This window comes from Rhea pennata, chromosome 10, assembly GCF_028389875.1.
Source record: "Rhea pennata isolate bPtePen1 chromosome 10, bPtePen1.pri, whole genome shotgun sequence".
Classification (NCBI taxonomy): Eukaryota; Metazoa; Chordata; class Aves; order Rheiformes; family Rheidae; genus Rhea; species Rhea pennata.
In genome coordinates this window covers 23,214,095-23,225,294 of record NC_084672.1, presented here as the reverse complement: position 1 = coordinate 23,225,294, position 11,200 = coordinate 23,214,095, and positions in this window count along the sequence as shown.

Here is an 11,200-nt window from a genome sequence, read left to right as displayed (position 1 = left end):
TCGTAGGGTGAGATACCCAGCTCAGAGGCTGTCTCTTCCACTTGTCTGGCTTTCCCCAACCCCCACCAGCCCCAAGCATGGGAGAAGTGTAAAAGAAGGCTACCCATGAAGGAGTGGCAAAGGTGTGTTTGCCTGTTAGCAAAACAGGAGAGGGGAGTGAAGGCAAGAGAGCAGGTCTCATCATGCAGAACGGGGAGGAGGTGACACAGCCCGTAATAATTGGACCATTAAATCTAGCAAAGGCACAGACACTTACACAATGTGGCTCAGGGAAACAAACGTTCTGTGGTAACAATAACTCTCCAATAGCAAGCAATAGTAAATATCTGCAATCACTTTTCTGCTGATCCAGTGCTTAGTCCTATTGTTTAGATTCCAGGTCAGTTTGTCCTCAAACCTCTGTGCAAAGGCCAGATATGTTTGCAGAGATGGGCAGGCGAGACCGAGAGATTTTGGCTCAGAGATCAGTTTGCAGTTTGTCTATGTCTCAGATGTCTCCTTTTGTTTCCTGTGCCTCCTTCTTGCCACTTCTTCCACTTCCCAAAACATCCACATCAGAGAGAACCATCCTGGTCCTCATGGTCAACCCCCTTTTATTCTGCTGCAGATCTCCTGTTGAGTCTCACTCACTAGCTACAGGGAGTGCCAGAACTGCCTGAGACAGTTCCAAAACTGGCCTAAAATCCTTAGAGTTTATAAATGTGGCTTTAATTCTTTTTATTTACTGTAGAGCTGGAGAGGAGAGGTTTAATCCTTGAGCCACATTCTCAGACTTTTCAGCTGTGAGAGTTCAGAGTGCCATTTTTTGCAATAACAAAAGTAGAGTTTTGCATGCAAGCACAGGGCCCCAGGAGCTGGGGATTTGAGAACAACCCTCTGTTTCTAAAAACTTCACAGTAAAATGCAGACTGTTGGCAGTTTGGGGCTTCCAGGGCTGATATCCAGCTGGACAATATCTTTTTATATTCTTAATTCACCAACTCTAATCCCATGGAGCATATCAGACCCCGCTGGATTGTTGTTCGTGCCATAAAATACAGGTGCAAAATTTGATCAAGCTGCTCAGATCTGCAGTTCGCCCTGTGGCACTCTGTGGGGAGGGCCCTGTGCACAGTCAGAGCCCAGATCCTGTGTTCGTGACCAGATCCTGCTCAGCACCACTGTGTTCAGGGTATGAAGGTGCTTGTAGCCTGGGTGCTGGCTGTAGTCACACTGGGGCTAGGATTGAGAGCAAAGACTGAGAAGCTCACCTCTCCGCTGCCTATGTTCTTCAGGTTTCATCGAGGGGCAGAAAAACACTTTCTCTGGCCAGGCAGAGAATCGCATAATTTTGCAGATATTCCAGCCGTGCAGCTCAATTGCAGATGGCTTTGCTGGATGTCTGTTCTGTGTCTTGTCCTGCTGTGGGATTTGGGCTACCAGGCTTTGGTGGAAAAATGGCATACAGGTGTAAGCCATATCTTTTCTTGATTTGATAGTTCTCTGCTGCATGATAGCAGATGCTTACCCAAAAAACAGGCTGGAGCTAAACTGTGCCCATGAGGAAGAGTCCCTTCTTACTGAGCTTATATGTATCTGTATATATCCTTATATAGAGAGATATACTTTGCAGATGGTGATTAAAAATTCAGATGATATTTCTCCCACAGCATGGCTGAACAGTGCAGCTCTCCTGAAGTGGAGTGAATGATGCTAGTGTCTGACAACACCTACCATGTTTTTACTGTCGCTTCAACAATGATCTGCATCCTTTCCTCTCTAGGTGTAGTCCCTGCTCACTGTTGCTGTATTGAGTCATGGTAGAAGTCAATGAGGTGCGTGTTCCCCGACCTTTGTCTAGAGTCAGCTACATCACTTCTCCTGCACAGTCACTTTGGTCCTGGCAGTAGCACAGGGGTGCATCCCTGCACTGGGCAGGAGGGGATCGAAGTGGGACTGAAAGTGCTGTCAGATGTCAGGCTGTGAGGGACTTGGCTCAAGCCTGGGGCTCTTTTGCAGCTGGAGTCTCCTCGATGCTGGTCGTGAAAGGTTTGTGACTCCCCGTAACTCATTCCCTCCCTGGAGCCATCTGAGCTGACTGTTACTTTTCAGAGATGTCTAGAAACAGCACATGCCATGGACACATTTCTTTTCCTCTTCTTTCCCTTTGATGCCTCCTCCCTAAATAATCCTGGGAGACTTCTGCAACCTGGGATTGACCTCCCCTGGACTCTCCTGGTCTCATCAGTGCTGGTGTTACTAAATCCACACTTGATCTTGCACTTCTTACTGGAGGAAATTCCTGCTGTTGTCTGCATCTGAAGTTGTTAGAAAGTGCCCTGACAAAATGTGTGTGTTAGGGAACAAGGAGGCCCCAAACATTTGCATCTCTTCAACTCAGCCCTGCTGAGGAGCCTCTAAGGAGCAAAGAGATACATGCACCAGGGCAGTGCAGATGACAGTGTCACTATTGCACTCTCTTCCTTGTGACATCTGCCTGGCCTCAGAGCTTGCCCTGCAGCTGCAGGCTGCTGTTGTCCTCTCCCAGTTTGGTGGGACTGCAGTTTACTGTCCTAGAGACTGCAGGACTTGTAGATCTTCCTGCAGGGGGGTGCGACTGGGCAGAGGCTTGCGAGCAGAACTGTGGTTTCATTTTCATGAGGGAATAAAAGAAGGGAATGGATCTTCCCTCTGCCCAAGATTTACAGACTTGTCTTTCTCACTCAGACCTTCCCACCCCTTGCTCAGTGCCAGGCAGGCCTCTCAGCTCTGCCTGTGGCTTGGTTTCCTGCAGCTTAAGATACTATTCTTCAGCAATTAAGTCAACTCTGGGTTTCCTGAGTTCAGATCTTGGACTTCGTGGCCCAAGTGCAGTTTGGGGTGAGTTCTGTGGTGGGGCAGTGTGAATGCAAAAACCTCATTCGTTGTTCTGGGAGCAGCCGTGAGTGTCAAGGTACCATCCTGTTCTCTGCGGATGGTTTTCATCACGCTCCTATTAAGTCAAGCCAGCTTGTTAGCAGAGTACACATCCCAGGACCCAGATTTGTAAATGACAGATCAGCTGCTCTCAGTGCAACACGCAGCAGCAAGGAGCAGTGGTGTGTCTCAAAATGATTAATTCCTCATGTCATACCAGCCTGAAATTATGTCACGACACCTTAAGGGGTAAGACGGTGATTTAGTCTGTGAGCAGGGTTGCTGCTTATCTCTATTTCTGCAGGGCGTTCCCCCCACGGAGATGAGAGAACTTGATGTCCAGTAAGACTAACCCCGTACCGCACCCCTGCAGTGCTGAGGTAGGACTTCCTGTCGCCACATTGGATGTAGAGGTCGGTGTCATGAAAAATGAGCACATCTTACACCTGCACGCTCTGATGTGTGTTACGGCTGTTGAGGGACCTAAGTTGCAGAACTCACCACTTCACCTGGTGCTGGGGCTGGTGTGTAGTCTCCTGTGTGTTTTCTGAGCCAGGCTGTGTAGCTGCCTTTATCTTGCCTGAGCTCCCAGTTCCCCAGGCTGGAAGGGCTGGGAAGGTGGCAGCAAGCACTGGCAGCTGGCAAGGGAGCGGTGGCAAGGCAGCCACTTCAGTCATTACACAGGGGTTGGCCCTGGTTTGCAATTGGTTCTTACCACCCTTGTGGCATCCCCAAATGAGGCACAGGGGATTACAAAGCAGACAGCCTTTGTTTAAACCCTGACCTTGGCACGAAGCTGTGAGCATGGCAAGGAAGAGCGATGAGTTAGCTGGCAGCCTGCCTGTGTGTGGCAGGGGCTCTTTAAAGTCTCAAAGGATGCATTAGTTTGCTGTCAGAGGCTTTGTCTGTGGCATTCCCTGGAACAGTTTTCCTCCCTCTGTGCATGTGCATGTATACACGTGCCTCCTCCCTGTCTGTATCTCTGATGCTCCCCCATCCCATGTCCAAAGAGCACAGTTCGGCGGTGTGGGTAACTCCAGTGAGACAGATGGAGATGGATGCAGGCCTCTGTGGGGACAGCTGCATCCCTGACACTTCCCTCTGGTTATGCACCTGTTAGGATCTATACTTAGCATGGAAAACTTTCCGGAAGAAAGCAAGCAGAAGAGAAGGAGAGAAGCAGAAAGGCTGGCGATTTGGCCTCGTTCTCACTAGCGGGTCTTGAAGTTCCAAAATGCCTTTCAGTGATATCATCCAAAAATGACAACCAGGTGAAAAGCAGGCAGTGTACCCAGGCTTGCTGGCACCGCTCAGAGACAGCCTGAACGAGTGATGGCTTCATAACTCTTGGGTGAAATGCCAGGAAGCCTGGTGTGTTTGTCCTGACAGGCCTCAGCAGTCCAGATCATTCGGCAACTGCCATATGGGAATTCTGGTAGCTACTGAGTGAGGCACATGCTGGGGGGGGTCACAGGTTGAGCCTTCACCGTTGCGAGATGTGAGGCATTGCAGGCTCTCGCGTGTGTCATATATCAGCCAGGACTGTTGCACTACCTCTAGCTCTTCCCAGTTGGAGCAGCCTTGTTGCACTCAGCAAGCTGTGTGCCTGTGCTCCAACCTGTCTGTGACACTTAACAGCCATCCGTCCATCTGTCTGTCCATTCATCCATCATCCCTGTGTGTATCCACCTACCCATGTAGCTTACAGTCCTGTGTGCAATGAATGGAGGTGGAAATCCTCCTCCTTCGGGGCTATGGAGAGTTCTGTCTGTGGGGATGAGAGGCCTTCCAGCTCCTCTTTTTATAAAGGAAGAGCCTGAAGTTGGATCCCGATGCTCTGAGAATAACTGAATGTGAACTTCCTTACCTTAGCGCCCCCCCCCCAAATCAAGGGCAGCGTGTGTGAACTGAAAGTACGTGACATTAGAGGTCAACAGAAACGCGTACTCCTCACCACTTCCAGCCATCAGGGTGGTCCTAAAGTGGCCAACATTTCACAGGCTGCCACAGGAAACGATCAGAACATGTTTCTGGGCCACAGGGTCAGCTGTGAGTTGGACCTTTCTGACCAACAGACCTCTCTATGTCCTCTCCATGTCCTTGTGTCTTCTTATGGCTGGTGACTCCCTGGGGGCCTTGCACAGAGGCAGACTGAGTTGTGGCGTCTTGCCTGAGGGGAGGCAGCAGATCCAGCTGGGTTAAGAGGCCATTTTTTCTTTTATATTCTCTTTCTTTAGGTGAGTGATGAGCTACAGTGGCCACACTCTTTCTAGACAACCCCTCATCTTCCAGTGTTTTGCATGCCCTGGGAGAAGCTCCTGAGCTCCTTCTCTGGAGGTGCCTCTGACCTGGGCTCCAGCGGATGAAGAGTGAAACTCTATCACTGCTTGGTAACTGCAGGAAGCTTTGAATGAATGAAAATCCAACCACTGTCACGTGCCTCCAGCAGGGCCCAGCTCCCTGGAGCCGGTGACAGGTGGCATTGCCTCCCTGGAAGGACACTCTGCCTTGCTTTCAGCTGCTGTCCTGCTATGCTTGTCTGCACACCCTCTCTAAGATACGCACGCTGCGCGTACAGTTAGCATTTCAGTATTTATGGCCACCTGGGTTGTTGCTTGGTGAGGGGATTTGCTGTACTTAGAGGAAAAATGCAGCAGGAACTTTAAACTGCTCTGTGGCTAAATTGAGCTCACTTTTCCAGTCTCTGTAGCTCTCAGCTATTCTCTGCCCAGTTGCTCTGTCTTCTTAGCAAGAAACTCTCATTAAAGAAAACTATTATGTTGCACTTAGGATCCACCAAGTGCTATGGGTTTCACTAAACGGCTTTCTTGAATGGCGTTCTTAGTATTTCTCCAGCCCCAAGGGAAAAGTCTGGAAGTGAAACAAAAGAAAAAGGGACACAGCATCGTCTTGAGGATAGCCACAACATCTCCAGCTGATAGGATAAATCCATAATATTCCCGGCTGCCTGATCTAGCTTTTCTTGCTTTGATATTGTTGTTATAACAATGGCAGAAGGGGAAGGTTAACACCCCCATTTTGCTAACGGAGTGATGCAGCCTGAAAAGGCTGTGGAACCTCTACCAGGTTACCAGGAACCCATAGTACAGCTGGGATCTGAGCCTGAGTGTAACATCGTCCTTCTTCTGTTTTCAAATCCAGCACACCGGAGGAGCTAAGCTCTTCTTTCTGTCAGCATGGAGACTCTTGTGGGCTCCAGGCTGGGCTCTGGGCAGCAGGTGTGAACAGGGACATCTCACGTCTCCACCCAGAGCACTCTGCCAGTCCCATTCCTCAGCAGAGACATGGAGTCCTCAGGAAACCTCTCCTACATCTTGTTCTTCTTCATTCAGTAACTCTGTCTACACAAATACATGTTCAGGGCCGGTGGAAAGGCAGCAGTTACCGGTGGGCTGGCCCACGAAAGCTTGGATTGCTCTTATCCCAGCTTTCAGCGTCTTCATTAGGTGCCTAAAGTTAAAAGCAAGGGAGCTACAGGCAACTGTTTTAAGACACTGGAAAGAGAGAAGTGGCTTCGCAAGCAGCTCAGCCAATGGAGCGCTCCTGAGCCTGGCTGGCTGGGAGTTACGCCTGGCTCACTGGAGCCCTGCATTTCATACTGGTGGCCACTGGGGCAGCTGTGATGCCGCAGGATGGATTTCTCTGTGGTAGGAAGTAGCAGAATGCCAGTCTCCTTTCAGTGGGCGCTTGCAGCTTCTTCCCCTCTAAAATGCAGGCTGTCTTCGAGGCCGTAACAGTGGGAAAACCCTTCTCACGTCTCCAGACTTCTCCCTGTGACATTAGGAAGTGATATGTAGAGAGAATCATATCTATTTCTGCTTGTGAGTGGGAGAGACAGAAAGTCATTCCTAATCTCAGTCATGGAGACGGATTGAATGAAACTAGTAAGCTTGGTATAAATGGATAACCTTTATGTTACTTGCAAGCTGCTTAACTTCTCTTTATATATGCCATGGAGGCTTTCCTGGAACTAGAGGCACGAGCTGACATAAATTGCTTCTATCAGTGTGCTTTATTGGACTACATCAAAGTACAATCGATAAAGAGTTAAAAAAAACAAAACAAACAGGCTTACTAAGCCAGACCAAGTCATAAACAGATTTGAGTGCCGTGAAGGTCAGTTTTCAGCCAGCGTTCGTGAAAATACGGGGGTTCTGCATTGTCTGAGGGTGATTCATTACACTGGAATATTGTAGGGGAGGAGAATCGTGCAGTAGTTGTTAAAACACCGCTGCAATGAGAGGGGCTCATCATGTGTCAGATTTCTGCCTCCGAGTTTGCCATCACAGATTTATACTGATACCGTTTATATCAGTGTATATTATCTGCTTCCAGTTAACGTAGATGAAAGCCTGAGAATGGTTATTGCATTCTAAGTTTGCTGGAACTTGTTAGTAATTTAAAATAATAAAGTCAGTCAAATTAATTCACTCACTAAAATTGAACTTATTTGCATTGGCTTGTCTTTTTTTTTTTTTTTTTTTTTTTGGTAACAGCTCTCTCTGCAGGCCTATGTTTGTGTAAGCTTTTTGTATGTGCTTGTGAGTGTTTGTGTGCATACGTAATTTCCTTCACCATCTTATAACCAAAAGAGGCTGAGCTGGATTTAGACGTTGTACAAGAAAAATAGTTTCTCCCTGCCTGTGAATATATTCAGTGGAGGTCCACCCCAAAGTGAAGCCAAATAGCTAAGATATAAATTCATGGGAAAAAAATGGGGTTTGTAATGGAAATGCTCCCTCGTCTTAAATTATAGCTAGGCATATGTGAGGCTGAAATTCATGCTGCAGCATCCAGACGGTGCCTCAAGCTGGCCATGCATTCCCAGAAATACAGAAAAATACCTCAGCCTACCTGCAAAATGACCTTTCTCCTAGCACTGACTTGCAGCTCAGAAGCTTTTGTGCTGTAAGAGGCAAGGTAAGATCTGTGAAGTGACAGATTGCTACCGACAGTGAAAGGCTCTTTCAGCTGCATTTCTCTACAGCCACAGTGATATATCCAGGGGCTTGTTAGAGGAACAACAGCACCAGCCAATAACCAGTTGGTCTAAGCCCTAGAGATAGAGCGTATGTCCCACACTCTGTTTTCTAATCAACAAATACAGAGCGAATTCAGCTGCAGTATTACTTCTCTCCCTGCACGTTATGTAGCACAGATATGCACCCATATATTTATCTGTGTATGGCAGTGTGCAAATCTATAAATAACAATATTTGTTATTTGTGCGAGTATGTGCATATTTATGTGTGTATGTATTTATTATGGGTGAGGCTGGTTGTAGAGCAGTCCAGAAAATAGAAATCCTTTTGTGCAAATCGTGCTTTTTTGGAGGAAAGGAGAGCCAGGAGAACAGGGATGATGAATTGGCCCTGAACCGTGACAAACATTTTTTAAAGGCAAAGCAATTTCAGGGAAAGAGTTTCCAAAAAAGTCCAGTTTCAGGAGGTAGCTCGATTGAATTTCTGGTTCCTGGCTGCCTGCCAGAAAGGCCTCTTGTCACTTCTGCTTTCTTCCAACAAGGCAGAAGGCAGAATTGACAGCAGCCTTCCTGCCAGGCTGTTAGAGAGGCAGGAAAGCCAGATGCTTAGCCTCCTTGCTCCCTCCTCCTTCTGCAGCAAAGAACCAGAGAGTTGAGTTACTTAACTTTTCCATCTTTGCTCTCCAGTATTCCGGATCTGGCCCAGCGAGGATTGTATGGAATGAAATAATACCTGGCAGTCTCAAAGGAAGTCCATATGCATGAAGAGGTTCCTAACTCTTGAGAGCTAAGAGTGTGAGTATCACACCATAAAGTGTAATTGTATGTTTGTATACAAAATGTCGGTTTTTTTATTTGTGTATACCAAGGTTATGCAGAGAGATACACTGAAGGAAATGGGCTGGTGTATGATCCCCTGCCTTGGAGGGAAAGCCAGACAAATAGCTGTGTAGCAGGACTTAAGACCTTCATTCTAGTACTTTTAAATGCACTCTCAAACCATACTAATTGTGTAACTGCATATAGATGTTATTCATATAGATAACATCTAAAATATTTTCATGATTTCTTCTACAAGAACAGGAACACAGTATGCTCAGACTCTCTCTGTCTTGTATACTGTTATCATCTTTATATAATAAGAAATTTAGGAAGGTTTCAGTTGCTGTTGGATTAGTGTTTGTATACATATCATTTAACTAGATAATTTGCTGACTCTAGAATTTCTGTGTAATCATTTTGGTTGCCTTTTTTAATGTTTTTAACTACTAGTTAGAACTGTTAGGAGAATGGCTCCCTTTCTTTAGACTTGGGGCAGTAGTAGGACAAGCTACATCCCGTATAGCTTTTAGAGACCTGACTTGCTCCAAAGCAGTGGCTGGAGATTTTCCAGTAGATGTGGACCAAGAAATTCTTGCTCTCCCTACTCAGTCTGCCAAAGACTGCAAAATTGGGCAACAAATTTGTAAAGGATGACCAGGAAATGAGACCCTCTCTCCCTCCCCAAACTCACCTCATTGCAAAAAGCTGCAAATGCCAGTTAAGATGAGAACCTCTGTCTTTCTCTGCTAAGCCAGTATGTCCTGAGACTGGCAATCATTGGGTAGCCAGACTCTCAAAAAGCAGCAAGATAATAGAGGTTCATTAAAATCTGCGTAGTCCTCTTCTGTGCGGTTTTTTGTCTTCTCCAGACCTAGCAGTTGCATCTCTATCCAGTGAATGCTTGCACACGTGTGTGCATGTGTATGCACATGCAGAGCCTTTCTTTCCACCACTGATCTCTTGATCCCCTCTGCCTTGGAGGGGAGAATCCTGATCGAGCAGGCTTTCCTCCTTGTTTGGCATGTGTTGCTGCTTGTGCCAACTTGGGCAGGAATGAGCACCAGCCTAGGGCAAACCATGAACATTTGTAGCCTGCAGCAAGGCAAAAAAGGTTGCCCAGAACAGCCTTTGGAAATATTTTGATTACCCCTGGTGAACTGGCAATCAACTAACTTGAGGTAAAGATCACAAGTGGAGACAAAGTCTAAGGGGAATTTTTATGCTTGGAGTCAAATTTCAGCAACATTTTTTAAGCGTTTCTAATTGGAATGGTTTAACAGCCATCACCAAACATCCCCAAATCAAAACACTTCTAATGAATACGGAAAGCACATCACAGTTGTACTGTCCTAGTACTGTATTATGAGATAGATGAATACAGTTTATAAAGGAATATGGGTATGAGCCTAACCAGGGAGATCTTTCTGAGGAGCTTTATAGTCAGAGGAAGTTTTTAATGGGCTGTGAATCAAAAATGAATTTAATTTCTGTTTTCCAGATTTGCCAGTGAAAGAAAGCCTTGCATTTGCCAGAATGCTTTCAGATTGTCATCTTTGCCAGCCAAAGCAGTCTCTTCTTGTCTGCTTCCAAGAGGCATGAGCTTAAACAACTGGTCTCAGAGTGGGGTGTATCTACAGTCTTAGCCGTGAGGAGAGATGATTATTCCTCCCTAGTAATTCGGTTTCTCATAAGGAAATTATCACGTACACAGAGGCGTGCACCTTCCTCTTTTCTGTTGACATGCACTGCTAGAAAGATTTATTTCTGTAATAAGGTCTTTGCAGTGGAACTTAACAAAAATGAGGAGGGAAGTTTATTAATTATATATTTTACAGTTAATGAAACATAATATTTAACAGAAATAATTGCAGGCGTCTGCTTTGATGGCACAATTCATTTTCAGTAATAAACGGTTTGTGTTTCCCATTATTGGACTGATCAGTTACAGAGACAGATCCTGCCTTGTGCTAAGCAAGGTGCCTCTTCTGTCTTTGGGTTTGCAGGTGATGAAATGTTCTCCTGTTCAGTGTACACAGAAGAGACTGGAGCTAAGCTGCTATCTTCATAACAGGAAGACTACAGTGAAATCTGAATTCTTTGTTCATGTTTCACTGTGTGCTCTGAGGAAAACAGTGATCATGAGATCAGACATCAGCCTCAGGGTGAGTATAGATACCACCCATACCAGCTCTACCAACACACTGCAATCTATATCTGATTCACTGTATTGTTGTCTGTCCCTGGCAGCCCTGCTGCAGGCTCTGGTGGGCATAAAAGCCTTGTTCTACAGGATTCAGGTATCTCAACCCACTAGCTGCTTCTAAGCATATTATGGCCTCTTCCATTTGTCCTGAAACGTCATGTAGGAGCACTTTTCACACTCACTTCAGCTGGTATTTAAGCCATTTTCAAAATCTGGTTATGGATATACATTAGCTGTCCATGTAGTAACTTGGCTGGTTGTCAAAGCATATGCACCTT